This window comes from Tamandua tetradactyla, chromosome 14, assembly GCF_023851605.1.
Source record: "Tamandua tetradactyla isolate mTamTet1 chromosome 14, mTamTet1.pri, whole genome shotgun sequence".
Taxonomy (NCBI): Eukaryota; Metazoa; Chordata; class Mammalia; order Pilosa; family Myrmecophagidae; genus Tamandua; species Tamandua tetradactyla.
Window position 1 is genome coordinate 31,159,859 of NC_135340.1, and position 8,793 is coordinate 31,168,651.

Here is an 8,793-nt window from a genome sequence, read left to right on the forward strand (position 1 = left end):
ATTACACCTTGGGAAATAAGTTGGTTGAACAACGGAGTCCAGAGTATGCCTCAGAAACTAGGAATTCTAAAGTAGAACTTTCACATGTGTGCCTCCTTCTCTTTGTGCAGCCACCAAACAGGGATTTAGATAATGATCACAATTTGCTGTATCCTCAGGTTTATCTTCTTGTACACATATAAACCACTATTATGAGATAAAATGCAGCACTAGTGTGGGGTGGAGGAATCCTCAAGGTTCGGTCTTCTTATCTGATGTGCTATGTAACTCTGGCCTTGACCCTGTGCCTCTCCACGGCCCCAGCTCCTCCTCCTGCTCTAGGACAATCCTTCATAGTTCCAAGAATCCCATGGGCCCTGACCCCAGGTATACACATGGATTAAGACAATGAATCAAGCAAATGCATACAATGACCCACATCCGGTCATTTAAAGGACATGCACCTCGGTGTGAGGCAGGTGCCTTATGTTCCAAATCCAACATTGCCCCATTGACTTCCCAGGTGGTTAGAATTATGTTCACTTTTGCTTTCCCACCCACCCCACCCTAGGGCAAATGCAGGCTCTTACCTTCTTCTCCACTGAAGGATGCAAAAAGTCCAATCCCTTGGCATTAGACCATCCCTGTTTCCAATACCAAGCTGCTTCCTTCACAGTCCTCAGGAAGCAAACGGGCTAAGGAGGGAAGGTAAGGAGTGGGTGCCAGAAGACGATGAAATTTGGGAGGCATGGGTCCTCCTTTTAGAATCCCACAAAAGCTACTGCCTCTCATTTGCCTGATTTTTTGAGGGGTTCACAGTTTTTTGGTTTTGGTTTTTGGTTTTTTGGGGAAAAAAAGTATGTTGAAATGTATTAGAATCAGAACATGTACAAAAAAAATAAAATAAAATATAACCTGAAACCGTTCAAGTTCAGAAAGGCTAGTCAAGTCCTTTTCTCTTGCCAGGAGAATGCCATTATCAAAGGGCTCTGGGTCATCAGCCAAGGAGGGGGAGGAAAGAAAGACAGAAGCAGCAACAAGTCCTTCACCAGACACGGGCCTTGGCACCACCAGCCCCACCACTGATGCAGCTAGGAGGAATTAAAGATCTTGGGAGAGCGAGTGTTGGCAGACTGCCCCCAGTAGGCAGCTGGGGTCCACACAAGGAGTCAGAGGCAGCGGGAAGAATGGTCAGCAAAGAACACCAAACTGGAATAAATAACTTCTGCCAGCTCCAGACCCACAGCACCCTCCATTTGTGCTCAGATACTGGAGGTCAAACAGCCCAGTGCTCCCAACTGGTGAGAGATGGGAGCTGGGCTCAAGAGGCTGAAAACCCGCAGGTTTAGTAAACATAGCCCAGCATCACATCCCTCCATGGCCTACAGTGGAGCTGCCAACAAAGGGTAAGGCAGGAGAGGGAGAACAAAGCATTGTGATACGTGACTAAGAGATTGCCTGCACCATTGTGGGTACTGTGGCACATGGGCTGCCTCCTCCTCACTCAGAGAGAGGCCTCCTTCACAGTCATCCCTGGGGGGTGGTTAAAGCTGCCTCTGGCTTATGACCAGCCTGACAAAATGGCATGACCACTTCATGGAGCAAAAGAAGAACTGGGAGGGAGACAAGCCCTTAAACAGAGACAAGAACCTCCTGGAGGGAAGCTGGGCAGTGTCTGACCCTGTTAAGATGGCATCAGTGGAGCCCCTGAGTCTGAAGGGAACAACTGGGTGTGGAAGGAGTGGGTGAGGCAAAGGAGAAATGTTTTTTTCTGGAACAGTACCAACAGTGTAGGGAGGCGCTGGTAAGGGGATGGGCAGGTCTGGAACTCATTGAAGGTAGAGAGGGGAGGATATAGGCCCTTGGTGTCCCCTCCCAAACTGACTCAGGCCTGGTGAGTGCCAGCTGCCCCAGCCAGCCCTAGTGGTGGCTGGATACCAGACCTTTCACTTCGGACATCTTCTTGGCGGGCTGCCTCTGTTCAGTATGAGAGGGACACTCCCATTCAGCCAATTGCTGCTGCATCTCCTATGCTGAGGAAGATGCGGTGGCTTTGAGTGTCTTCTTGATATTCGTAACCTCTGTCTCTACCTGTTGCTGAGTTAGATTGTGGTTCTCTTTGTACTGGTTGGCTCTCAGAACTTGCTGCTTCACAGCCATCACACCATTCATGCAAGGTCTTGACAATATTATCGATATCCTTCTTTAGGATGTCACAGCCAATGCAGAAATCTACTTCTAACAGCTGGTTCCGCTGGTCTAACTTGCCCTGGATGATGTCAGTGTAGACAGCCTCAATGATGAGATCTTCTAGTTTCCGAAGATTCCACATCTCCAGGTCCTTCCCCAGCACAGAGTAGGGGATACACTTCATTCTTGATGCCAAACTCACAATGGTCAGATGTTTCAGCTTGTTCTGCTGAGCTGTGCTCAGTTCTGGCAGGCTCTCCTTGTTGGCTATGTAATCTGGATAGGTTCCATAGGCGAAGAGGTTCAGCAACTGCAAATAAGCAGCATTAGCTCCTTCTGCAAGCTCCTGCACATTGGCTAGTTCCAACAATTCCCCAAAGACATATATTCCTGGAGCCTCCAAAACTTGACTTATAAGAGCAGTGAGGGCTGAGCCACTGGTATCTTTGGCAAGTAAAATAAACTGTTCCAGGAGGTTACTTGAGGGTTTCTGTTCACCTGCCATTCTCTGGCTTTGAGATCTGTCCGCGCCGCCACTCTGTCCTCTTCGTAGTTGGCTCGGCCTCCCGGCGCCTGCCTGTAGGTTGTCAAGCGCCCATGATCGGCCTGGCCGGTTCACAGTTTTTAAGGCCCATCCTTGAGTCCCTCAATCCACGGACATTGGGTTAAAAATCCTTGCTCCATAGTGAACACAGTCCCACAGAAATAGGTAGAGAAGGAAGCAAAAGCACTAACCCAGTTCTCATATGAACCACCTTAGTGGTGGTTTCTGCCAGGTCCTTCCCCATTCCAGCAAGCTAAACCTAGGAGCAGTGAGAGGCTAGTGGTAACCAGATAAGGAAAGACAACCATTCAGAACATTCTGGAATTATAATGTGAGTAGCAGCGGGAGGCTCAGTGTCTAACCGGCAGTGACCAGACAGAGGAATGGCTGCTGGCCATTCTTACCCTCTCCCACCATCAGAATCTCTAGCCACATCCTGCCCCCTGGTGGCTGACTATGGGATGAGGAGGAAGAGCTTTCCAAGCTTCTCGCTGCCCTGAGGCGGATCCGGTGGGGGAGGGGGGGAATGCTAGCTGGTCCCAGCACTGTCTGGAAGAATGGATCCCCATCCCACAGGTTCTGGCTGGGGTCCCCAGAAGGTACCAGCATGTTTCCAGGGGAACTGCAGGAGGATTTGCTCCATTGGAGTCACTAGTTGCCTTCTCAATATAAGGATGGCAATGAATCAAACAAATGCATGTAAATACAGCATTTTTCACCTGGTGTGTATAGGCGATACCACTAAAGGTCAGTGCCAGTCAGGGTGCAATTGCACACTTGGTGTGGGTGTAAATTAATATGACCTTTTTAGAACTGATTCTGGCAAAATAAATCCAAAGTCTTAAAAAAGTGTTTCTATCCTCTGGCCCAGTAAATCTATTTTTAAGAATTCAACTTCAACATAACTAATAAAGTTTCAGTGGCAGAGAGAGTTCAAATAGAGTTGAGAGGCTACTCTGGAGGTTGCTCTTACGCAAGCTTCAGGTAGACATTGCTACCTGTCATAACCTGCCAACCCCCAATCAGGACCATTCCAGCCAATCCAGAGGAACACCTAGGGCACTATATGAGTCCACAACGGTTCCATGCACTAGAGCAACTTTGCAGAAACCTACAACCTCAAGATGGGTCCCTGGTCCAGGTAAGTCCTGAAACCTAGCCCAGCCTCTCCAGAACATCAGTTAGTTCCATCTCCCTATCCCATATTAGTGACAGACCCTTCCAATATGAAAAATTTAGAATTGCCATAGCCCAAACACCCCTAAAGAGAGGGATGGAAAGATCAAAGGTGATGGTGGAGTTATCAGAGAAGATAGGATTTAACAAATGAATATGAATGCTGAATCATTAAATTGACATCTCTTTTGGTCTCCGGTATTTTAGAGCAGCTAGAAATAAAAATCTAAAATTGTGAAATTGTAACCCATGTCAAACTCTGACATATGTTCTACAACTAATCATGGTGCTATGCTTTGAAATTTATTGATTTTTTGTATAAATGTTATTTTACACAAAAAAGAAGGAAAAAAAGTCGATTGTGATGATAAAAAATATTTAAGCCCTCTAGCCTCCTATATTCTGGAGCAGCTAGAAGGAAAAATATGAGAGGATCGTACAGTAGCCCATTACAAACTCTAAGATCTGTCCTGTAACTACTTGTTGAACAGTGCTTTGAGAACTATTGCTTTTTTTATTTCTTTGCTTTGTACATCTGTTATACTATACAATAAAATAAGTTAAAAAAAAAAGAATTCAACTTTTGATGGATAGATGGATGGATGGATGGATGGATGAACTTGTACTAAGAAATACAGTACAGTCTACTAAGAAATCAGTAGACTGAAATAACATGATACCTGGAATTTGAAATAATGGAAGAGGAAAGAACAAGATTAGCCAAGAGTGATAATTGCTGAAGCTGGGTGATGGGTATATGGGAGTTCCTTGTTTTATTTTGTCAACTTTGGAATATGTTTGAAATTTTCCATAATAAAACACGTGTTAAAGAAATCTTCATAGATTAAAAGATTAGTATCCAAAGATGTTAACTTTTAGCAACAAATAAAATTACAAACATAAAAAGTGCTGTGCTCTTCTCTCTCTCCAGCCAACACAACAAGCAAACTCACTGCCCTCCCCCTGTCTATGTGGGACAGGACACTCAGGGGTGTGGACCTTCCTGGCAACGTCGGACAGAAATCCTAGGATGAGCTGAGACTCAGCATCAAGGGATTGAGAAAACCTTCTCGACCAAAAGGGGGAAGAGAAAAATAAGACAAAATAAAGTGTCAGTGGCTGAGAGATTCCAAACAGAGTCGAGAGGTTATCCTGGAGGTCATTCTTATGCATTAAATAGGTATCACCTTGTTAGTCAAGATGTAATAGAGAGGCTGGAGGGAACTGCCTGAAAATGTAGAGCTGTGTTCCAGTAGCCATGTTTCTTGAAGATGATTGTATAATGATATAGCTTTCACAATGTGACTGTGTGATTGTGAAAACCTTGTGTCTGATGCTCCTTTTATCTACCTTGTCAGCAGACGAGTAAAACATATGGAATAAAAATAAATAATAGGGGGAACAAATGTTAAAACAAATTTAGATTGAAATGCTAGTGATCAATGAAAGGGAAGGGTAAGGGGTATGGTATGTATGATTTTTTTTTCTGTTGTCTTTTTATTTCTTTTTCTGAATTGATGCAAATGTTCTAAGAAATGATCATGATGATGAATATGCAGCTATGTCATGATATTGTGAATTGCCGATTATATATGTAGAACAGAATGATCAAAAGTTAAGAATGTTTGCATTTGTTGTTATATATTTTTTTTAATTAAAAAATTAATTTAAAAAGTGCTGTGCTAAAATGGATAAACCAGTGATGGTGCATCCAAACAGTGAAATATTGTGCACCCGTTATAAATTCCAGGACGTTCTGATGACATAGAAAAATGCTCACAGTGTAATGCTAAGTGAGTAGCAGCATGAAAAATTGCAAATGTGGCATTTAACTAATTATGTTTTTTAAAAGTGCACAGAAAAGACTTTATAAACATATACTAAAATGTTTGTTCTAGTGACACTATGGGTGATTTTTACTTTTCTTCTTATTTTATGCTGTATTTTCCTAATTCTACCATGAGCATGTTTTACTTTTATAACAGCAAAAAATGCATTCATTAAAGCATGCTAATTTGTGAGTCTGATATATAGCCAAATCCAGGGACTACTACATACTAGCTGTATAAGACTGAGAAAATTCATTAATTTATAGATCTCAGATTCCTCACCTGTAAAACTGGCATAGTGCCAATCTATTTTCAAGCCACCATTTCTTAGGTACTTACCATGTGCTGGGCACTATGTCAAGTATTTTTCTCCTATATGATAAGCATATCATTCATACATGATCATTTCAATCCTCATAATAAGTTTTGGAGTAGGTTCTCTTATTCCCATTTTAGAGATATACAAACTGAGGCTCAGAAAAGTTAGGCAATGTATTCAGATCTATTCAGCTAGTAAGGATAGAGTCAGGATTCAAACATAGGTCTGTTCATCTTGGAAAGCCCAACTCTTGGCCTCCACCGTGGATGGTTCACAGTTACAGGGTGGAGGAATTGAATGAGGTAACAGAGATGAGTGCCCAGCACAGAGCTGCTCCACTTAAGTTTAGTTACCTTTTCTGAGGCACCTAAATGTTGATAGATTGTGGCAAAACAAACCAGCTCACTCCATGAAACAAAGGTTCCCTGCCCCGAAAGATGGACTGTGGGAATCTGTGAGGATGGATCAGAAAGAGGCCGGAAGGTTGCTCACACAGGGAGAACCATGCACCCTACATGTTCCAGGGCAGCTGTGTCCCTGGTTTCTTCAGGACTTTTTCAGATCCTAACTTTAATATACAGCTCAGAATAGAGTATGGAGTTACGCTACCAACAAGTTTGTCTCTCCCTTTCCTTCCACTCACCTCTGCCACCCTTTCTCCCTAAAGGAGAGAGCGCACCCTCCCAGGCCTGGGATTGTTTTTCTTTTCTTGTTTTCCCTCTTTCTCGGAGAAAAGGGGAATCTTAGGTGCTGTGTGAGACAGATCCCCATGTAGAAAAAGAAGGACTGGATGTCAATGAGTGATGTGGCTGGACCTGCCTCAGAACTCCTTTCTGGATTCATCTTAGTTTCCTCTTCCCCTGGAAAGCAAGTCTGAGTTAGGTTCTATCCCTACTCTCTACTTCCAACCCCATGAACCCATAAAGGCACTAACCATGCTAGAATTGCTTGTTTACTTGTCTGTCTTGTTTACTAAATAGTAAGCTCCCTGAGGGCAGGGCCCATGACATTCACCACTGTATCTCTAGCACCTGCAATGTGCCTGCCACACAGTAAACTATGTAAACATTTGCTGAATGTAGGGATGGATGGATAGATGGATGGATGGATGGATGAACTTGCACTAATAATCATACCCCAAGTGAACCCAAATTATTACCCCATAAGCTGTTCCGTCCTGTGCTAGAAATTCAAAAGGCTTGAAGTTTATGTGTTTGTACAACCTTTAGGGAAACACAATGCATAGGAAATCCCTGCTTATTCCAAACTCCATATTCTTTATTTTACCAAAATGGTTAAAATGGAGCTCCTTAGTCTAAGGGAGATTTCCAAGTACATGGAATCCTGAAAAGAGCAGCAGAGGGGCTTAAAAGGTCTGGAGCCTGATGTTCTGATCCCAGCTCTGCTTCCTCTTCTGTGTGATCTATGGGTCTCAGTTCTCATCTCTTTAAAATGAAGGAGATGGGCTAGAGCTTGAAAGAAAATAAAAGCAACTGAGGGTATCCGACATTACCCTGTGTGTGTAATTGGACACAGTGCCCTCCTTCCTAAATCCATAGGGGCAGGGATGGGGTTAGATACAGAGTCTCAGTAAGCTGAATGGGGAGGGGGACAGTGTGTGCCTGCTTCTGTCTGTAAATAGCACGGCCCAGGATGTCCTGCCCCTCTGGTGAGCAGACATGGAGGGGTGGCAGGGTGGATAAGGCCTTCTTGCCACAATAAGGGCCCACCCAAAGCTATTTCGGTGTCTTTGCTCCTAGGTTTGCAAAGGAGAAGAAAAGGCTCCCAAACCCTGGGATTTTCATGGCATCACCAAATATGGTTCCCTGTTACCCATTAAAAATCAAAACACCCCTCATCCTACCCCTCTCCCTCCAGAGGGGGCAACCCAGGTAGAAATAGTTGGCAGAGAGGCCATATGGACCGAAAGGGCTGGAAAACTATTTCAAGCTTCCTCAGCAACTGTAAGTGGGTGAGCCTTCTGGTCCACCTCCAGCAACTTTCATAGGGAGCACAGCAAACTGCTGGAGTCAGGCGCCCATGCGCAAAGGCTTCTAGGCTTCAGTCCAAACAGCTGGCTGGGCTAGAGCCCTGGGTTCCTCCTTTCTCCCCAGCACCCCACAAACACCACGTCCAGCCCTCCTGCCTGGATTCCTCTACCCACTCCTGCCCTTTTACACGCAGAGCTTTCTCCCTCCCATCACTTTCTCAGTCTCCATATCTATTTCTTTCCCTCTCCTTCTTGCCATCCTCCACCAGCCTCAGAATGGATCTCCCTCCCTTCCTCCCTCCCCCGCTGTATCTCCGGGTTCCTCAGCTCTCAACCCCAGCACCTCTTTCTTTGTATTCCTCACGCCCTCTCCCGGCCCGCCAGCATCTCTCCTCCTCCGCCTGGCTCCGGCCTCCCCCTGCCTCCCCATCCTCAGCTCAGTCTCCTCCCCCTCGCTCCTCTCAGCCTCACCCCACTCCCTGCCCCCGTCCCAGGGTTTCTTTCCACCCTGGGGGTCTCTGCGGCTCTCATTCTCCTCTTCTACCTGCCTCCTCCCTCTCCACCAGGTTAGCAGACCCCCATCTTTTTCTGCTTGGGTATCCCCCCGCCCCACCCCATCATCACCACTAGACTCCTCATCATCCATCTCCTCTCCTCTCCTCTCTTCTCCTGCCCCTTTAAATCTGCCTAGCCCAGCCTCCCCCGTGATGCTGGGATGGAGCAAACATTGATTTGTGCTGGGATGGAATTGGAATTTTGATTTTTT

At 45.3% G+C, this 8,793-nt stretch overlaps 1 pseudogene; it reads right to left on the reverse strand.

Moving 5' to 3' along the window:
- Positions 1 to 565: 565 nt before the first annotated feature.
- Positions 566 to 8,320, reverse strand: LOC143655743 (COP9 signalosome complex subunit 7b pseudogene; annotated as a pseudogene).
- Between the last annotated feature and the right edge of the window lie 473 nt (positions 8,321 to 8,793).